This window comes from Mauremys reevesii, linkage group 12 (assembly GCF_016161935.1).
Source record: "Mauremys reevesii isolate NIE-2019 linkage group 12, ASM1616193v1, whole genome shotgun sequence".
NCBI lineage: Eukaryota > Metazoa > Chordata > Testudines > Geoemydidae > Mauremys > Mauremys reevesii.
Window position 1 is genome coordinate 18,751,637 of NC_052634.1, and position 22,006 is coordinate 18,773,642.

Genomic DNA, 22,006 nt, shown 5'->3' on the forward strand with positions numbered 1-22,006 from the left:
CTCCATCTCTTCCCCTTGTATAAAATAACCCATCAGTGGTATTGTGTGGGAGATGTAAAATCTGTTTAACTACTTTCCTAACTAAAACGAAGTTGTGTAAAATATAAGCAGGAGGCTCAATTAAAAGTAAATTATAAAACAAGCTAGGTAAAATATATGTTTGTAAAATCATCAATTTTTGAGCGGGTTTAAGAGGAGCCTTGTTCAAGCTCTCACTCCATTCAATCAATTTATCCTTAAGAGACATTCCTCCAACCCTTATCCAAGGGTCTATCCTCACCCCCAAGTATTTTTCAAATTCTCCTGGATGTACGTAGTCAACAATTTCAGTACCCAATTTCCAATTACCCTTGGGGATGATCACACAGTTCTTACAATTTTGCTAATATGTGAAACCCTTTAGTCTTTTTCACATTAACCCATATATTAGTATTTCTAAAAAGCAGTCTAAAATCCCCAGATTTTTAGCCATCCGCTGATAAGAGCCACTTAAAATTGCCACATCATCGGCAAATGCCAATGACGTGACACTAATCCCTTGAATATAAAACCCTGAGCCCTCAGATTCCAATTTAGGTAACCAGGGATCCATGGCTATATTAAATAAAATTGGAGATAAAGGGTCACCTTGTTCAATCCCATTCCGTATTAAAATGGACTTGGTACTTTTATCACCCACTCAAACCCTAGTAATGCAATTATCATATAGTCCCTAACAATTTCTATAAAGTGTTCATCAGTCCCAAATCTCTTCGGGCTGGACATGATATGCCCATGTCCCACCAAATCAAAAGCCTTAGCCAAATCAACAAATACTATGGCTAATTCATCTCCATTCTGCTTTGCTCCCCTTATTAAATTATCTAAAACTGAAATATTTTCTTTGCATCCTGGAGCAGAGAGAAATCCTTTTTGTCTATTGCAAATGTTAACTGTAATCATCAATCTCTTAGCTAAAATGTTTGTATACAGCCTTATCCACACAGACCCTATTGTTAATGGTCTCCATGAGGATAGTTTAATAAGTTCTCCCTCCTTTTGCACTTTTGGGATTAAAATAGTTCTATTTTCTTTAAAAATATCTGGGAGTGGCCTATTTAAAAACCGTATATTAAAAATCTTAGTGAAAATTAAAGTGTCCAAGTTAAAAATATCCCATAAGTCATTCACTGTAACCTTATCGGGGCCTGGGGCACTATCTTTACGAAACTCTCCTCAGGGCCTCCCTAACTTCATCCACCGAAATTGGACTCAATAATAAATCTTTATCTGCACTTTCGGTGTCCGGAGGCCATCCTATCACACTTCCATGACCAATTTTTTCCAGTGTATCTACATAGTATGTCTCAATACCAATTTAGGGGAATATTACATTTAGCCCTATCTGCTTCTCCCATAAATATGCATGCTAGTCTTCTTTTATCTTTAGCAAATAATTGTTGGTAAAATTTATATCTAGCCTTCTTAGCAGTATATTTCTGAATTGAATTAGACTGTCTCTTCTTCTCTCCCATACCTCCATTCCTTGTTCTATTTCTATTCTTCATCTTCTGTTTCTCCTCACCTCTACACATCTGTTCCTATCAATGAATTAGGGTGTGTCTACACTACCCACATTACGGCGTGGCTTTGCTGTGACATGGGCAGTGCAGACACGCTTTATCGCCGGAGAAGAGCTCTCCTGGTGATAAAAAAACCCACCCCAAATGAGTGGTGGTAGCTTTATCGATACAGCACTGTCTATACTGGCACTTTTGAGCGCTAAAACTTTTGTCGCTTGGGGGTGTTTTTTCACATCCCTGATCAACAAAAGTTTTAGCACTGAAAGTGGCAATGTAGACACAGCCTTACATAACTTCTTTGTCATTGCCCACCCCACTGAATTCATCTGATCTTCCTTTAATAATATTTCAATTTCCTCTAGGCTATTCAAAATTTGTTCAGCCTTCCTACTTGGTCCGAAGAAGTGGGTATTCACCCACGAAAGCTCATGCTGCAAAACATCTGTTAGTCTATAAGGTGCCACAGGATTCTTTGCTGCTTGTCTACACAACTTACCCACCTTGTCCACATATGGATGCTCCCTTAGCAGCAAAATTTACTCCCAAGGGGGCAGGACCTCCAATACACTCTCCTCATTCGTTCCTACCTTACTCACTTCATCAATAGCACTATCTCTCAATCTTTTTCTTTGCCAATTCACGTCTTTTATCCGAAATTTGTTTATTAGTCTTTGTTCTTAGTTCACTTGCTATATACTTTTTACCTACATATTTGGTCTCTGATTGGATAAGCAACTCAATCTCCTCTTTGATCCAAATTTGAGATCAAGATCAAGTTGACTCCCTAACATTTGTCCTAGCCACCATGTTTTCCTTTCTTTGTTCGTTCCTAACGGCGGGATGCCTGTGTCTAAAATGTTGGCTGAGACCCGATTTTGTATGGAAAGCCAACACACAGATTGAACAGGTATAGCCCATCACTGGGGTATCCTCTTCCTATCTACACTTGGGGTAGTGGCAAGCTATACCCCTACCTATAGGACGCTACCCTTACCAGGGAGAAACTACCCTTACTAGGGGAGCAGATTTTCTTGGGGCAGCCCACCCCAATAGGGGTGGGGATTTGCCCTCCACAATCCGCCCAGCCATCCAAGCCAGTTACCGACTCTCACCACGAGGAGGTGGCAGTAGGACTTACCATCCGGAGGCTTTCCTCACTGAGGGATTCAAGCCATCATAACACTGAGCCCTAACAGGAGTGTGGAAGAGTGCTTGGATCTTGGTGGAGATTGCCCCTATCAGCAGGGTTCACACTCTCCTCTGTAACCCAAACACCCCAAGTGTAATGCTTCTGAGAAGCAAACTCTTCCTGAAGGCTCTATCAGAGATTGACAGGGGTTACTAATCCTTTGCAGGTCCCCTCCACATCCATCTGTCAGAGTTTGCCTAGGAAGAATGCCACCCACGCTGCTGTTTGAAAGTAAGTGTTCCTTTAATTACTAAGGGAGGATGTAAAGGGAGGAAGGGAAGGAAGGGGAATAACAATAGAGCCTTAATGTAACATACACACACAGGCAAGCACACGAAGTGGTAATTGGAGACCTTCTAACTTAGCTCCTCCACAGGTGACGCTGCTAGATGATTGACTCCTATCTGAGCTAGATCAGATGCCTCAAGGACTGTTGAGATGGAGTTCAGGTGAGTGTCCCTGACACTAGTTTCCTACCCTAACTCCTTTGCATTGTCGTGGCTGCAAGTCAGAACTCAGCTCTAAGTGTCTGCAAGTGTGCTCCCCAACAAAACAACAAACCACGACAATACGGCACTTATTGGTATCAACAGTTTTCACAGACTGACAGCTAATCCCTGCTGTTAGGGAAAGAGAGATCCTGACTGGTGCTGCACTTAAAATCACAGCTCAGCAGGCACCCACCTTCTCACTCTCTGAGAAAGAGAGACCCCCTACCCCTACCAGACTGGCTTCCTTAAATACTCTTCTGGTTGCTAGGCAACTCCCACCTGATAGGTTCCCGCTCTTTTTGTGCTTCCTGCCCTGTGCCTTTTGCAGGGAACTGAAACTTTGCAAAACCTATGCATAACCCTTATTAATTGCATATATGCACCCTACATGGATGTGTCCCAAGCATGCACAATTTAACGAAGGGGCCTTGATTTTTACATCTCCACCTCACCGATTACCCAATACACCACAACCCTCAGGCAGTGGTGAGCTGTAGCTGGTTCGCACCGGTTCGCGAGAACCGGTTGTTAAATTTAGAAGCCCCTTTAGAACCGGTTGTTCCTGGAGGGACAACTAGTTCCAAAAGGGCTTTTAAATTTAACAAAAGCTCTAGCTGCTCTCTACCCTTCCCCTGGCCCCAGCTCACCTCACTCTGCCTCCTCTTCTGAAGTTCCTCCGGCTTCTCCTCCCCCTCCCCAGCTTCCTGCGAATCAGCTGTTCGCGCGGGAAGCCTGGGAGTGCTGAGAAGGAAGCAGCGCTTCCACCAGGTGAGCTGGGCCAGGGGGGCGGGGGTGCCAGTGGGAGAAGGGCTCCAGGTGCCGTGCTGCCTGGTGAAGTCGCAGTGGGACTCTGGGGCCAGGCGGCGCAACTCCTGCCCCCCAGGTCCAGCTGCGACCTCGCCGGGCGGCGCGGCTCCTGCCCGGCCCCAGGTCCGAGCGAACTCGGCCGGGCGGTGTGGCTCGGCTCCTGCCCGGCCCCGGGTCCGGCAGCGAACTCGGCCGGGCGGCGCGGCTCGGCTCCTGCCCGGTCCTGGCCCCTGGCCCTGGCCAGGCGGCGCAGCTCCTGCCCCCAACCCCGGCCGGGTGGCGCGGCTCGGCTCCTGCCCAGGTCCCAGCCCAGCTGGGCCCCCACCTCCAGGCAGCATGGTAAGGGAGCAGGGAGGGCGTGTTGGATAGAGGGCAGGGGAGTTGGGGGGTGGATTAGTGTTGGAGCGGTCAGAGGGCAAGGAACAGGGGGATTGAATGGGGGCAAGGGTCCCGGGGGTGCAGTCAGAAAGGAGCAGGGGTTGGATGGGGCAGTGGGGGGCAGTTAGGGGTAGGGATTCCAGGGGCTGTCCGGGGACAGAGAGAAGGGGTGGTTGGATGGGGTAGGGGTCACGGGGTGCCATCAGGAATGAGAGAAGGGGTTGGATGGGGTGGCAAGGGGCAGTCAGGGGATAGGGAAGGGGGGTGGATAGGGCACGGGTCCTGGGGGGGGCTGTCAAGGAACATGGGGGGGTTGGATGGGGCAGGAGTCCCCAGGGGGCAATGACCCCTCATGGGGTGAGGAGGAGGGAACCGGTTGTTAATATTTTGGCAGCTCATCACTGCCCTCAGGTATACATAAGCATCCAGGCTCGACATCTGGGAGGGTCCAGAGATGCATGGAAAGCATTAAGAGAGTCATAGTTACTCCCTCCGTTTACCCGCGCTTCATCGAATTTCTTCACTTTGACATTCAGAGCACTAGGCAGAAAGCACATTGCATCAACACCCACAATGGGCCTTTGTGATGCTTTGTTTTAATTAAGCAGTCAGATTCCCCTGGTCCGCACCAGTTCTAAGTCAGCTGCTAGGCACCGGCTGAGGCAGAACGCTGGCACTGCCCATCGCTGCAGAGGGGGAGAGGCGAGTAATGCCCACCACAGCTGGGGCGAGCCACAGAAAGGGCCCAGCTCATGTCCAGAGTCACTGCCTCCCCCAGGAGAGGGCAGCGCCTCATCCAGCCAGAGATCATGCCCAGCCCTGCTTCACACCCCAGCCCGACCGACCCAGCTCTTAGAGCCAATCCTTATCCCGAAGTTATGGATCCAGCTTGCCAACTTCCCTTACCTACACTGCTGTAACATGCCAGAGGCTGTTCACTTTGGAGACCTGCTGTGGCTATGGGTACAGCCCGGCACAAGATATACACCATCTCCCCTGGATTTTCAAGCAACACCAACAGCTCACCAGACACCGTCGGAACCGCGACGCTTTCCAAGGCTCAGGCCCCTCTCTCGGGGCAAACCCATTCCAGGGCACCCTGCCCTTCACAAAGAAAAGAGAACTCTCCCTGGGGCTCCCACCAGCTTCTGCAGGATCAGTTGCGTTACCGCACTGGACGCCTCGCGATGCCCATCTCCGCCACTCTGGATTTGGGGATCTGAACCCGACTCCCTTTCGATTGGCTGAGGGCAATGGAGGCCATTGCCCGTCCCTTCGGAATGGCGCTCGCCTATCTCTTAGGACCAATTGACCCATGTTCAACTGCTGTTCACGTGGAACCTTTCTCCACTTTGGCCTTCAAAGTTCTTGTTTGAATATTTGCTACTACCACCAAGATCTGCACCTGCAGTGGCTCCACCCAAGCCCACACCCTAGGCTTCAAGGCACACCGCAGCGGCCCCCCTGCTCGTCGACGTGTAGTCCCTGCGGGTCTCATTGCTGGTGATGGCCATGCATGGGCCAGAAGCTCCAGTGCCATCTATTTTCAGGGCTAGTTGATTCGGCAGGTGAGTTGTTACACACTTCTTAGCGGATTCCAACTTCCATGGCTACTGTCCTGCAATCCATATCAACCAACACCTTTTCTGGGGTCTGATGAGCATTGGAATTGGGTGCCTTAGCCTGGCATTTGGTTCATCCCGCAGCGCCAGTTCTGCTTACCAACAGTGGCCCACTAGCCACTTGCATTCCATGCCTGGCTCCACGCCAGGGAGCCAGACTCCTTACCTATTTAAAGTTTGAGAACAGGCTGAGATCGTTTCGGCCCCAAGACCTCTAATCATTAGCTTTACCAGATAAAACTGTGGAGATGGACGAGTGCCAGCTATCCTGAGGGAAAGTTTGGAGGGAACCAGCTACTAAATGGTTTGATTAGTCTTTTGCCCCTATATCCAGGTCGGATGACTGATTTGCATATCAGGACCACTACAGACCTCCGGCAGAGTTTCCTCTGGCTTTGCCCTGCCCAAGCATAGTTCACCATCTTTCGGGTCCCAGAACGTATGCTCATGCTCCAACTCCCCAATGGGGTGGGCGAGACGTGAGAACAATTAAAAATCTACATGGACGTGAAGGGGGCTCTCAGCACCGGGAGAGGGATGGAGATAAATGAGAGGCTTTTGCTCCAGCAGAGGGAGAGGCTTGGCAGTTTCATTTTTACCAAGTGAAACCCCTGCCACACACACACTGCTCCCTGCTGCTGCTCCAGCTCAAACCCCACTGTCACCCCCAGCATGTGAACTACAGCTTCCTGCTGACAACACCCTTATATATCAGACACAAAATGCCCTAGTCTGCCCCTTCTCCCAGTTGAGCCCTCCCCCCACAGAGCCCGGGACAACCCCTACCTTGTTGGATCTCATGACAGATGAGTGAGGATGCGTGTTGCCAACACAAGGAGCCAAGTGTGCATGCAACCAAGCAATGTAATAACTGTGTAAGTTCAGTGGACATAATTCTGTAGTATTAGCATTTCAGTCTGTGCATTGAGATGTGAGCGTAAAACATCCACCCACAAATGCAGCAATTGAAATCCCCCAATTTAATATCTCTGCCCTTTCCAGAAAGTCATAAAATTCAGTTCATTCTTGCTAGCAGAGGGAAAATTCAAGTGACACTAATGTTCACGATTGATTAAATAATGTTTAGAGTTTAACTAATGTAGTAGAAAAATAAACAGTGATTCCTCGACACAACACTATAAGGTGAAATAGGAACAGAGACAAACCTTGTCAGTAAAGTCTCTTTTCCCCAAAGATCCTCAAAATATTATTAATTCCCACCCCACCTCCATAGGATATCTGTGCAGGTTAAGTGCCCTGAATCCATCTTCCCATTAGAATTGCCCTTGTTGGACATTTCCAAACCTGGACATTCGTGAAATACAGAATTGAACAGCAAACCTGGCTCCTTGCACCAAGAACGATGTGGGGTTTTCTACCTGTCACTTTCTCCTTTATAATACCACAGAGAGAGGTTTTTTTCAAAAGCCAAACCATCCCTCCACCAGCCTCAGTCAGCCAATGAACTAGGGAAAAGTTTACAGACAGCAGAGACCTTAGAAACAGTTAAGCAACAACAAGCCCACCAGACAAAGTGGCCAAGTAGTTAAAACAATAGCCTGCTAATCTTTTGTCATCCTTGTGGACAGGAGCGGTGGAAGCCCCCTGGAAATGTGGGGGCCACAGGCTCCCAAACTGTGGCCCCTCCCCCCGTGCTGTCCCCTGAGCCCCCACCCCTTCCCCCTAAGCTCCCACCTTCCCCCAAGATCCCAACCCCACACCACCCCATCTCCCCAAGATTCCACCCCCCGCTTGCTCCTCTCCACACTCTCCCACAGTCCCTTGCCCTTAGGGCTGGTAGAGAGTTGGAGGGCATAGTCCCCCCAACTTTAAAAGTTGGGAACCAGGCTGCCTCCCCCCCGCCCCCGGTTCCAACACCCCTGCTTCTGGGGCTATTTTATTCTTTCCCCATCTCTCTCCACTAACCATTTCCCTCCTTCAGCTCAGTGACAGCCCCACACTCAACGATTCACACACAGACCTTGCAGGAAAACCTCACCAAGGAGTCAGAAGCACCTGAAGTGCTGGAAAACAGAGGAGAACTGACAGTGGGACCCAGAGAGGTTCCCCAGCAGATTAAGGAGATCCCCTGCTGCCCAGTATCACCAATTTTAGGGAAGAACCAATTGGCAGTGCTTTTGGGAAGTTGCCTTGAATCAGATATAAAATCATTATTCAATCTGAGATACGGTTACAGCATCCACAACCCCAGTGTCACAACTACTGAAATCGCTTGGTCCTTATATTTTACAAGCCATGGAAATAAAGGGATTTGAAAGTCAATGAAGACTGAGGTATCATGGGTCTTTTCATTTCTTAGATTCTGGCACCATCATGTGGCCATTTAATTTTACTCCTTATAATAGTGGTCACCAACCCGTGGATTGCCATTGACTGGTTGATCCTGGAGCCTCGGCCAGTCAGTCGCACTCTCTGGGCTGCTAAAAGTCCAGCGGCGTACTGGGGCTCAGAGGCTGCCTGCCTGCCTGCCGTGACCCCATGCCACTCGAGAAGCACCTGGCTGCTGGCACAGCTCTGTGACTCCTGGGGGAAGGGATGGGGGTGAGGCAGCTCCATGAAGAGCTGTCCTCACCATATGTAAAGTACGCAGCTGTGTAGGGCACCAGGAAACGTGAGGCACCCAATTTCCTGGTGCCCTGCGCAGCTGCGTACTACTCCAGCCCCTGCCTCACCTCGCTCTGCCCCAGCCCTGCCCTCACTCCACCCCTTCCCTGAAGTCCCCACCTTGCTCCACCCCAGCCCTGCCTCTTCCTGCCCCTGACGACTGCAGCAGGGTTGGGCCTGCACTCACTGGCAGAGAAAAGTGCAGGGACCTGACCCCTGCCGCGCTGCTGGTGAGTGCTGGGGAGTGGTTCCCCCCTGCCCCCTAAGCCAGCCTACCCTGCAGAGGCCTGGGGCCAGCCCCCCCACCCCCACAGAGGCCTGGGGCCCGCTTCCCCGGCTGCATAGGGCTCCAGATTAGCTAGGGATGGCCCTGGCTCCATTCACTGCCCCCACCCTCAGCACTGTCTCCGCAGCTCCCATTGGTTAGTGGTAAGCGCCTCCCAGCCGGAGCCTGCACCTCACAACTCTGCCCCAACCTGAAGCCTCCTCCTGCACCTAAACTGCCCCCAAGAGCCCTCACCCTCTCCTGCACCCCAACACTCAGCACCAGCCTAGAGCCCTCTCCTGCACCCTAACTCCCTCCCAGAGCCTACACCCCTCACGCCTGCACCCCAACCCCCTGCCCCAGGCTCAGCCCAGGTCCCTCACCCACACTCCAAACCCCTCAGCTCCAGCACTGTGCCTGCACCCCCTCCCACATCCCAACCCCCTGTCCCAGCCTGGTGAAAGTCAGTGAGGGTGGGGGAGAGCGAGCGACAGAGGGAGGGGGGAATGGAGTGAGCGAGGCAAGGCCTTGGTAGATCCTGGATTGATCTTAAGTTCAAAAAGTGACCTTGTGCATGAAAAGGTTGAAAACCACTGCCTACAACTAAAAGTTTTATTTTGCAAAGAAATATTCTGTCCCTGGGAGTGGAGGCTGCATTCATTTTATCTACAAAAAAGGGATTGAGATATTCCCCAGGCCCCTCGATCGCAGGCAGCCTGTCTTTTGTGGTGCTGCTGCCCATGCAGCTCAAGCCCAGACCCCACTGGCTGCTGATGCCCCCCAGGCCAAGCTGGGTGGGGTGTGAAGCCCTTTCACTCTGCATTGCCTAGTTTCCAAAACTTGGAGGGACTTCAGCTGCCTTTGTCCTGTGGGACCCTCCATCTCACTCCCAACTTGGCTCCTAATTGTCCAGGGGCTCTGCTCCCAGGAGAGGGACATTGCAGGGGGCTAGATCCCTGTTTGCCTTTTACCTAGAACTGGGTGTCTGAACACCCTGGCCCTGTGTGGAGCTGCCACTCACTGTCTTCTCCTTTGCCTCATCTCTCATTGAATCCAGCATTTCTACTGGCCAGCATCAGCATCCCAAACACATCGCACTTGCCTTCTGCTACCCCAGAGACAGTGTCCCTGCGCGTGTCAACTGCCAAAGTCTCTGCGAGCTCAGCACTGGCTGCCCCTCTGTAGCCTTGGCACCTCGTCTGTGCAGCTGGGACCTTCCCCCCACCCCCACGGTCCCCTTCATCATCGCTCGGCCACCCCCGAGCAGCGCCAGGCCAGGGGGACTAAGCAGCACAACCCCCGACTGGCTACACGGGGCTGAGGCCGCTCGGGCTGCGAGCAGGATTCAAAGCTGCGCCGGGGAATCTCAGCGGCTCTTCAGCCCCACGGCCGCACCGTGCGCCCGGGACAGACCGAGGGGTAACGAAGCCTTGAGGGCCGGGGAGAAGGAACCGGGGACTGACCCCATGGGCTGTACTAGCGCGAAGGGAGCGGCCCCGGCCCGCCGCGTGCCCAGCCTCGGGAGCAGAGCCCCAGGGCTGCGAGTCAGAGCCTCTATCCTGCCCGCCCGGCGCATACGGCCCCTCCTCCAATAAAAGGCCGAGTCTGAGAGCGAGAACTACGCTTCCCAGTGTGCACCGGGAGGCGGCGCGTGGGTAGATGGCCCGCTTCCGCTTCCCGCGGTACGGGAAGCGCGCGTTGCCTGAGAAACCAGTTCGTCACTTCCGCTCTGAGGAGAGGCAGAAATTACAATTCCCAGCCCAGCCCAGCCTGCCCCCGGGCTCTTTCGCCCTCTCGAGCTCAGGTAAGGAAGGTCCCGGGGTCAGCCTGACACCCCCCCGCCCCACACACAACTTCTCATCCCCCCCCGGCCCCAGCCCTGCGCCCCTCCCGCGGCTCCTAACGCGAACTCTTATGTCCCGAGGTCTCTGGGCCTGGCTCTGCTGCTTCCAGGGGTCTTGGGCACCACCACCGCTCCCCCCCCCCCCCGCGTTCTACCTCTGCCCCGCCCCGCCTCTGGCAATCGGAGGACTGGGGGGGGGGGTCTCCTGTCTAGGAATGGCCTCCCCTCCCCCCTCCCCTCACGCCCTGTGTCCTGCCTGCCGCGGCCAGTGGCAGGGCTCTAGCCTCTGGCAATCGGAGGGATGGGGGGGGTCTCCTGCCTAAGGGGCTGGTGTAGGGCAGCGGTTCACTTGCCTACCCACGTTTCCGATCTAGCAATAGCAGCGTGTCACAGCACTCGCTGACTGAACGTGGCTGCTGATGTTCTCCTTTTTGTCACATAATTATAAAATACATCAACGAGAATGTAAACACTGCACTTACATTTCAGTGTATGATGTATAGAGCAGTATGTACAAGTCATTGTCTGTCTGTATGGAAATTTAGTTTGTACTGACTTCCCTGGTGCTTTTTATGTAACCCAGGGGTTCTCAAACTGGGGGTTGGGACCCCTCAGAGGGGGTCACATGGTGGGTCGTGAGCTGTCAGCCTCCAGCCCAAACTTTGCTTTGCCTCCAGCATTTATAACGGTGTTAAATATATAAAAAGTGTTTTTAATTTGTAAGAAGGGGTCACGCTCAGAGGCATTTTAAAGGGGTCACCAGTACAAAAGTTTGAGAACCACTGATGTAGCCTCTTGTAAAACTAGGCAATTATCTAGATGAATTGATGTACCCCTGGAAAACCTCTGCATACCCCCAGGTATACATATACTCTTGATTGAGAACCACTGATGATGGGGAACCCGGGCCCACCCTCTGTACTGGCTTCCAACCCAGTACCCTAGGAGGCTGGTTCAGTTTTGCTTACCTTGCATCAGCCTCAAGTCAGCTTCACTGGGTCACCACTTCCTACCATGGCCCCATGGGCAGGAGTCAGAGAAAGGAAGTCTCCTTTCAGGTGTAAAAGCAGCAACTGCTCCATGAAGGGTCAGTGCTGATGGAGCAATTATTGACACTTTCTCTATTCTCCTTTTCAGATTTTGCCCCATTTTCTCTTTAATTCTCCAATGTTAATTTAACAATCTCAGATTTGGGACATTTTCCCACCCATTTGACCTGCAGCAAATTTTCTTTCTCTGGGAAATTGTCCTGAATCATTCCCCAAATGAGAAGGGGCTTAATGGGTACAGCTTGCAGAACCCTGAGACGGAGCTGCCTCTGGGGTGGAATGGGGTGGCCATTCTCTGCCAGCAACAAGGCAAGGAAGGGAACGGGAGGAAAAAATCCCCAGTGAAGACTGTCCATCCCAAGGTTACACAGACCTGGCTATTGCTACCCCCAACTGCCCAACGCAGCTCCCCCCAGCTGCCAGTCACCTGCCTGCCCCTGCTGCTGCCTCCTCCCCACTGTCAGGGGGTTTTCCTGCTTCATACTCTCCTCACGTACCCTCTTAAAGCACCTCCCTGAAGGGCTCCCTGCTGCCAGTGTGGGTGGGTGGGGGGAATTATTACTGTCTGTTTATTGAACTTCCATGTACAATCCTGTCAAACTGTCCAATTACTCTCAATATAAACTGTCTTCCGAGCCAGGTGGATTTTTCTCATTATCAAATGTTCCTTTTTAGACTTATTTCTTCCCCAATTCTGAAAGATTGCTATAAAATATCCTGTGTGCAGTGCTGTACTAGCTATTATCCCAGGATATTAGAGGCTGCCCCATTTCTTATGAATCCTAACATGTTGTTAACTTTTTTGCTGGCAGCTATGCATTGAGTGGAGCTTTTCATTGATCTGTCTACAGCAACATGCAGATCCCTTTCTTGGGTTGTGTAGCCTATAGTATGTTCTGCTGACGCCGCTAGGTGTAATGCATGTTCAGTAGGGGTTTCTCCCCTCTTCCTTATTTGTATTTCCTCTCTCTACTAATGTTGGGGTGTGCTCCTGTAGGTTAGTGTATTAATGATCTTATCTTGGTGTCGTGTGTCAATACGTTGTCATGGCACTCATGTGGTCATACATCTGTAGATGTTCTATCTGAAAGCCAGTGTTAGCTCATGTTCCTCTGGTCGATTGGTGTCTTTATGGATGAAATTCCCCCTTAAATACTCTACTCCCAGTTCCCCAAACCTTAGGGGTGACCCTTAGTCCATTTATCTGTGCCAGAGTTCATAGACCTCAAGCCTTATGCTAACTGCCGATGCCAGTGTCGTACAGGAGACAGGCCTGTGGGTTCCGTGGATTACTGATGCATAAAAGAAATGCTAAAGCTAGTTATATGGGCTACAGTTAATAGTTAATTTACCACCCACTAGAGTTTATATGTAGCTCTAGTTTTTCTCTCCAATGTGCATTGCTTTGCATTTAGAAAGATAAGGTAGGTGAGGTAATATCTTTTATTGGACCCACTTCTGTTGGTGAATAAGATACATTTCTGAATTTTACACAGATCTCTTTTTCAGGAGAATATCCTAAAACTTTCCCCTTCTTTCTCTCTAGTTATCTATTTCTAATTTAATATTCCCTGAGATTTTTTTCCATGTCTCACTAATAATACAATATTAACATAAAATATCCTGTTTTTGACCTTTTCTCAAATTTTTGAATGTTTCCCATTTTCTCTCAATTTGTCAAATAACAATATGAAATTCACTCATATTTTACCTCTTTACCTACTATTGACTATCGATATAAAATGCTTCACATTTTTTCACTTTCTGCTCTAATTTGTGCAAATTGATCCAAAATTCTCTAGATTTCCACCTTTTACTCTTTAATGACTTAACATAGACATCAGCTGTCAGATTTTGTTTTTCCATTTAATTATTAAATGTCTGCTAAAAAGCATCTCGTGTTTGGACGTTCCCATGTTTAGTTGTAGCAAGTTCTCCTATTTTGGAGGGAATTTGTTGCCTTAGTCCAGGGGTGGGCAAACTTTTTGGCCCGAGGGCCACATCTAGGTGGGGAAATTACATGCATGGCCAGGGCAGGGGGTTGGGGTGCGGCGGAGAGTGTGGGGTGTGGGAGGGAGTGCAATGTGCAGGAACGGGGCTCAGGGCAAGGGGTTGGGGCAGAGGAGGGGTGTGGGGCGTATGCAGGGCCGGATTAACTTTTTGTGGGCCTGGCGCCAAACATATTTGTGGGCCCCCATGGCGGCAATGTAGCATGGTGCAGGGCAGGGGGTCAGCCAGGGGCATGGCATGGCAGGGGTGGCCCAGCTCTGCCCAGCCCAGTGCGAGGGCACTATTTACAAACCAGCAGTTGACAGATACACAGTGGTCCGCCCATCCCTGTGCTGCCAGTATGCACCTTCCCCTCGGGGGCGAGCCAATGTTGTGCCACGCAGCCCCCCTGCCCAACACCGGAAATTCCCCCACCCGCCCCCACCCCGATTTCCTATGGCCAGAACCCCCAGACCCACTATGCCCAGCACCTCCCCTGACCCCACCCCCCCGATAAATGCACAGCATCCTACACAACACCACCCTTGCCCAGCACCCCCACTCCCTAGTGTCTCAACACACACAGATCTTTCCTGCTACTTCACAGCCCAGCACCCTCCCTCCCAGAGACCCACTCCCTGCCTCCCAGCTACACTCACTTGCCCTGCTGGGAGATTACTTGTCTGCTGGGCTGAGCCAGCAGCACAGCCAGAGCTGGTCCCAGGGCCGGGAATCACTCCGGCCCCTCGGGAGTGGTGTGATCAGTCAGGCCAGGGCCTGGCCAGGTTCTCTCATGGCACACTTGCCTGGAGGGGCCTAGGCAAACCCTCCACACTGTCACCCCCCCCACACACACATCTGGCTGAGACTGGCCAAGCTTCTGCACCTGTCCTAGGCAGCTCAGCTCTGGGGAGACAGACAGTCCCACATGTAGTGGGAAGCAGAGACTGGCCAGAGCTGGAGGTGGTCTGTGTCCATGCAGGGGGCAGAGAGGAGCAGGAGGGTGGGACCAGGGAGTGGAGAGGAGCCATTGGCCTGAAGAGCAAGTGATGGGCGGAGGGGAGCCAGCAGGCTCGTGGGGTCTTGGGACGCAGTGCAAGTGGAGCAGGCCGGGGCCCCTTCTGAGCATGGGCTCCATGGTAAACCCGGCACTGAGCATATGAGGGGGCTCAGGGCAGGGGGTAGGGGTGTGGCAGGGGTCTCAGGGTGGGGAGTTGGGGTGCAGGAGCGGTTCGGGCTCCAACCTGATGCTGCTTACCTGGAGTGGATCTGGGGTGGCAGCAGTGCGCATCGGGGCCAGGGCTGGCTGCCTGCCTGCCGCGGCCTGCAGTGCTCCGGGAAGCAGCCAGCACCACATTCCTGCAGCCCCTGGGGCGGGGCAGGAAGAAGGCTCCGGGCCGCTGCCCTTTCCACGCCTCCACGTACCTCCCCCGATGTGCCCATTGGCCATTGTTCCCCGTTCCCAGCCAATGGGAGCTGCAGGGGGCGGTGCCTGGAGGCAAGGGCAGCGTGAAGCCCTCTGGCCACCACCACCAGGGGCCATAGGGATGTGGTGTCAGCTGCTTTTGGGGTGGTGAGGGGCCCGCGGTGCCATGGGGGTGGCAATCCCACGGGCCAGAGCCAAAGCCCTGAGGGGCTGGATCCGGCCCCCAGGCCGTAGTTTTCCCACCTCTGCCTTAGTCATTCTCCATCCTGGCGGTTGCAGGGAGTTAAATGGTGAACTTTCTCCTCTCATTTGAGACTCATTTCTTTCCCCCTTTCTCTTCATTAAAATATTTGCTGATGAAAGTGACGTGCCCCATATTTAATACACATCAAAGCCAGAGGCCTCCCCCTGTTTGGGGGGCCGGTGCCTCCCAGCTGCTCACAGGAGAGTTGGCTGGACCCTTTTCTTTTCCTCAGTGGGCACAGGGTGAGAGCTCAGTCTGTGCCTGGCTCCTTGCTGCCCAGGCTGTCCCCAGAGTGGCTGAGAATCTCCATGCTACTGTATTAGACCCTCACTTTCCCCTCACCATGTTCACCAGCAGTATCCCAAACCCCCATGACAAATGGTCTCCATGAGGTGCTGCTTCTCCCAGTGCTGAGATATAGTCGTCTTGGAGTGGGTTCCTATTGGCCATAATCTGCCAGTCACCAGGCATGGAAATTTCTTAAAAAATTTGGCTCCTCCATGCCATCCATTCTCCTGTTAAAGAAGCATCGCCCAGGGCTCCCCCGACCTGTGTGAATGGCTGGCAGGGGCTGCTGATAACTTCCTATCCATTTACCAAATACTGATATGAAATCACAACAGACTTTGCTTCTCTCCCCATTTTCAAAACTGGAGTAATTTCACGTTTTGGAGGGAAAACTGTTACTGTGAATCCTCAGAAGAGGGAGGGGGGAAAATGAGGGAGGAGGAAAGGAGTCTGGCCTCATCCCTCCTGAGCCGTGTCTCTGGTCTCACTGAGACCGGTGTTAATCAAGAGACCCTTCAAGGAAGAACATAGAGTGACTCCAGGTTAACATGGGAGGGGGGGGTGTTTCAGTTCTTGCTAAGGGTGGGTGGGGGGAGCCCTCAGTCTGACTTTCTCTCTCTCTCTCTCTCTTTCAGGATATTGGGGTTGAGCTTCCTTGGTCAGACGCTTCTGCTTGCATTGTGATCTGGGAGCCCAGACTGAGCAGCTGCTGCTTCCCTTGTGGGGTCTGGACTTGAGAGTGACTGGGAGTGAAGCTTCCTTTGTGCTCAGGCAAGGTAAGGACTTTCTCCAGCTATAATTAGCTCCATGGGCCAGCCCTACGTTCTGTCCACACCAACATCTGAGCCAGAGACTCCAGGTGATTGATAGAAACCTCAGGGAACGCACTGGGGATGGGCATGAAAGTGACGGCACAAATAGCCCCTCCTCACCCTACACCTCTCCTCCCCTTAGCAGTTGCAGGAGCCAATCCAGCCATAGGAGACTGAACACCCAGGAATGGCTATCTGTCCGCCAGAGTGGGTGGGACAGGAGATGAGGAAACACAAGGAGAAAAAGAAGAGATTGATGGGGCAGTGGGAGAAATAATTGGGGAGAGAGATTCCCAGATCTCTGACTTGCCTACACACACTTACTGCAGCATCTCTGGGCAGATTGACATTCCAGTGAACAAGGGCAGGGAGAGGAAAAGCCAATTCCTGACTCAGCTTGTGCCCCCGGCTTTGGGAGTGTGCTGCCCTGGGGACAATGTCAGGAGAATTCCCCCAGAGTCACTCCTTTTGCTCTGCTCTTGTCTCGTATTTGGTTCCCTAACTTAGTTACTGGGAGGGTTTCAAAATGTCTCGGTTGTTTAGTGCTGGTGGGATGGGCTAGGTCAGTGCTGTAATAAAATGACCAACATTTCCTCAGAATAGAATCAGAGAACTGTAGGGCTGGAATGAACCATGAGGTCATTTAGTCCAGCCCTCAACACTCAGGTGTTTGTCCAACCTGTTCTTAAAAATCTTCAATGGGGGCGATTCCACAACGTCCCTTGGTAAACTTTTCCAGTACTGAACTAGCCTTTGTCACAACTGAGTCACATGGCTGGCTCAGATTCAATTTGTGATCCACTATAACCTCCAGATCCTTTTGAGTAGTACTGACCCCTAGCCAGTTAGTCCCTAGTTTGTAGCTGAACATTTGGTTTTCCTTCCTTAAGTGTAGTACTTTGCACTTGTCTTTATTGAATTTCATCTTGTTCATTCAGGTGAACTCTCTTTTTTTTATAAAGGTCATTTTGAATTCTAATCCTGTTCTCCAACGTGTGTACAACTCTTCCCAGCTTCGTGTCATCTGAAAATTTAACAAGCACATTCTCCACTCCATTATCCAAGTCATTAATGAAAATATTGAGTAGTACCAGATTGAGGATTGGTTCCCATGGGACTGCATTAGATACATCCTCCCTGTTGGTCATTGATCCATTAATAATTACTCTTTGAGTACAGACTTTCAAGTACACCACATTTCCCTAGTTTGCCGATGAGAATGTCATGGGGTCTTCTGTCAAAAGCCTTACTAATATCAAGATATGTCCTGTCTACAGTGGCCCCTGGATCCATAAGGCCAGTACCTCTGTTAAAGCAAGAAATTAGATTGGTTTGGCATGATTTGTATTTGATAATCTATGCTGGCTATAACTTATCACTTTAGGTGCTTATACACTGATTTCTTTCTAAGTATCTAAATTAGGCTTGACTGGTTCCCCAGGTCTGTATTGCTCCCCTTTTTGAAGACACGTTTTATGTTGGCCCTTCTCCAGTCTTGTGGCACCTCACCATCCTCCTGGAGTTGTCAAAGATCCTTGTTAACTGTTCCAAGATTGCTTCATCTAATTCCTCAGGTACCCCAGGATGAATTACATTAGACCCTTCTGACTTTAATACATTTAATGTATGTAAATATTTTTTCAACCTCTTATTTCCCCATTGTGGTTTCTGTTCCTTCCCCCTCTTGGTTAAGAATAATTAAGTATCTGGTCACAGTTACATTTTTTTAGTGAATGTAAAAAGGCATTAAACACCTTTGTCTTCTTGATGTCATCTATTATTTGCTTTTCTTCTCTGGTAAGTAGAGAACCTACACTTTCCTTCCCCAGTCTCTTGCTCCTAATCATAGGATATCAGGGTTTGAAGAGACCTCAGGAGGTGATCTAGTCCAACCCCCTGCTCAAAGCAGGACCAATCCCCAGACAGATTTTTGCCCCAGATCCCTAAATGGCCCCCTCAAGGATTGAACTCACAACCCTGTGTTTAGCTAGGCCAATGCTCAAACCACTGAGCTATCCTTCTCCCCTCCTGTATTTATAGAACCTTTATCTTATTGCCTTTTTTGTGTCACTTCCAAGGTGAGTTACTTCATTTTGTGAGTTAATCTTTCCGATTTTGTCCCCACATGCTTGTGCAATTCTTTTGTACTCCTCCATAGAAATTTGTCCGTGATGCCACTTTTTATAGGATTCCTTTTTATTTTCTGGTCATGAAAGAGCTTATGGTAGAGCTATATTGGCCACTTACTCTTCTTTCTGTATTTCCTTCACGTGATCCCTTGCTGCTGCTCCTTTAATATTGTCTCCGAGGAAGTGCCAGCCAGCTTTCCTTAACTCTTTTTTCCCTGTGAGATTTTATTCCCATGGGACCTCACCTACCGGTTCTCCGCATTGGTTGAAGTCTGCCTTTTGGATGGCCATTGTCCTTATTCTGCTCCTCTCATGCCTTCCTTCTCATTGAACTGTGACATCAATCATTTTCATAGAATACCAGGGTTGGAAGGGACCTCAGGAGGTCATCTAGTCCAAACCCCCCCCCCCCCTCATTTTTGCCCACACTGCTTTCCACCTTCAGTTTCCTTACTCATTCCTTCATCTTCCAGTTACTGCTTCCATCCTCTCAAAGAAAACAGGTGGCCCCTGTACATTCCAAGAACTTATTGGACACTTTGTGTTTGGCTGAATTCCTTTTCTAACAGATGTCTGGGTAGATAAAGCCCCTGCTCCTCCATTACTGTGTTTTGAAATGTTCTATCTGCATGACAGTCTAGAACATCCATGTGCAGGGAAAGATCCTGGGGAGAATTGTGCTGTGAAATGATTTCCTGTTCTGACATGTCCCCAATTTCCCTTTTTGCCCTAACAGGCTGCAGCGTAACATCCATGTTTTGCTCCAGCTCATTCTGTCCTTCCAGGGACCAGGGAAAAGAAATGGCTGCAGCGGAGCTATTTGAGGTAGGGATTATCAGGGAGTTGCTGGTGGATTCCCTTTGGAGGGAGAAGGGCAGTAAATACAGAGGAGGTGGGCACTTCTGAGGGGGCTGGTCTGTAAGTGGGAGAGGTCAGGAAATACACAGGGTGGAGAAAGGGAGGGGTCCAGGATGTGATAAATCTGCTGAGATTTGTTTGCTGTGATGCCTAGATCTCAGCAACAGATCCCTGTGGTTTGTGGGTGGAAATTCCCTAATTAGTGAAGCAGGAAACACCACTGTGTAATCCCCCATCCCTGCACACACGCCCCGGCTTGGCTAGGGAAACTTACCAGTCTTCAGTACTGGAGCCTGAACCTACTAGTCAGAGGCTGCTGTGGAGATAAAGGGACACCCACCAGTGAGGCCTAGGAAGATACCCCATCCCCTCCTATCCAGCTGCTGGGAATGAGGGTGTTGCAATTCACACTAGGGAGTTGTCCCTTGACCCTGCTGGGGGCTCCATCTCCTATATTAACCTCTGGCTAGTAGGTGAGTGGTGAATGTTAAGGCTCCTTCTCTCTCTCTCTCTCTCTCTCTCTCTCTCTCTCTCTCTCTGCTGGGAGGAGTGGGGGTGCTCTTTTTCTCCCTTTGATGCTTTCTGGCTGCTGGGGTATGGGTGGAACTATGCTGCCTGCCTGCCTCCCACAGCTTCCAAGTGTTTGGCCCTCCTCCCCTGTGAGTAGTGGGGTTGTCAGTAGGCAGCAGGTACTGAGTAAGGGGCTCTTGTTCTTTCAGGGGCCAATGGCCTTCGAGGAGGTGGCTGTGTATTTCAGCAAAGAAGAGTGGGCTCTGCTGGACCCCGCTCAGAGAGCCCTCTACAGAGACGTCATGCAGGAGAACTATGAGAACGTGACCTCGTTGGGTAAGGATTCCTGTCCCCTCGGTTATTAGAATGGGAAAGAAGAGTTAAGGTTCACAACACCCTCAATGCAACCTCAAATTGTGCCCTGTTTCAGCAACACTCCAACAGGCCTGTCATGGGATCTCACCCCCACTTTGAGCTTGTGGGTTCAAAGAGGGGACCCGCAGGTATTCTCCCCCCACCCTAACCCTTAGGGTAGGATTCCTTCTCGCTGCCACCAGTCAGGTTAACGTGTCTGACGCACGGCCTGTCCCCCAAGCTTCCCCTGGGGAACCCAGATTCAAATCCCTTGAATCTCTACACACAGGGAAGCAGCCCACTTCCCCCCTCCCTCTCCTGCTCTCTCTCTGCTTGGAGACAATCCTTGTCTCCACAGAGTGGCGCCTAGCTTCCTTCCCCTGAATCCACAGGTAAGGAACTTAGCCAAGTCCTGAACTTAAAAGAGTTTATTAAAAGAATAAAAGAAAGAAGAGAAAAATACACAATCTCTATGAATCCAAGATAGACATTCATAGGGTCTAATCTTATTAATCCCTGGAGAAATTTCTCCCTTTTCCTCAGTACAAACAATACAGGCAAAATTACGAATAATCAATGCAAACACACAGAATTGCAGACACAGGATTCTTATATGCAATTACCCAGTTCTTCTAATACTCACTAGCTTGAATAGAAGAAATTGGTTCTGAAAGATGAGCAGACTTGGTTAAGCGTCTAGACTGGTGTAGGTCCAGACGGCTAAGAACTCAGAACAAAGAACACAGAGACCCAAGTTCCCGCTCTCTGGGATTTTCAAATTCTCTTCCCTGATTGGTCCTTTGGTCAGGTGTTCCACCAGGTCTGTGTTAACCCTTTACAGGTAGACCTTAACCCTTAACTAACTACTTATGACACGCCCCCCAAATCACCAACAGTGGGAGCACTGGCGGTGATTTCCTCCTAAACTGCAAAACCAACAGAGTAATAAACACATGCACTATTACATATACTACTAAGCATATAACATGTAAAGAACACTTTTTAGCCACTAGATTCTGGGAAACTGTCACGAGAGAGTGCATCAGCAACTTTGTTGGAAGCTCCTGAAATGTGTTGAATTTCAAAATCAAAGTCTTGGAGAGCTAAACTCCATCTGATAAGTTTTTTGTTGTTTCCCTTGTTAGTATGAAGCCACTTTAGTGCAGCATGATCGGTTTGTAGCTGGAACTGCCGTCCCCAAAGGTATGGGCGTAGCTTTTCCAAGGCATACACAATGGCGTAACACTCTTTTTCACTGACGGACCAGTGGCTTTCCCTCTCAGACAGCTTCTTGCTGAGAAACACGACAGGATGGAAGTTGTGATCCGGTCCTTCCTGCATTAGTACCGCTCCTACCCCACATTCAGATGCATCAGTGGTAACTAGGAAGGGTTTGTCAAAGTCCGGGGCCCTTAATACAGGGTCAGACATGAGCATCACCTTAAGCTGGATAAAGGCTTCCTGACACTCATCAGTCCACTGAACTGCATTTGGCTGGGTTTTCCTGGTCAGATCAGTTAATGGAGCAGCAATTTGGCTGTAGTGTGGTACAAATCGCCTGTAAT

The 22,006-nt window shown here is 50.5% G+C and overlaps 1 long non-coding RNA gene across 1 annotated transcript; it reads left to right on the top strand.

The window, feature by feature from the left end:
* The first annotated feature begins 10,679 nt into the window (after positions 1-10,679).
* Positions 10,680-20,349, top strand: LOC120375478. The gene is made up of 4 exons (XR_005586567.1): positions 10,680-10,743; positions 16,414-16,554; positions 19,456-19,544; positions 20,297-20,349. It is a non-coding gene; the product is annotated as an uncharacterized LOC120375478 (long non-coding RNA).
* The last annotated feature ends 1,657 nt before the right edge of the window (positions 20,350-22,006 follow it).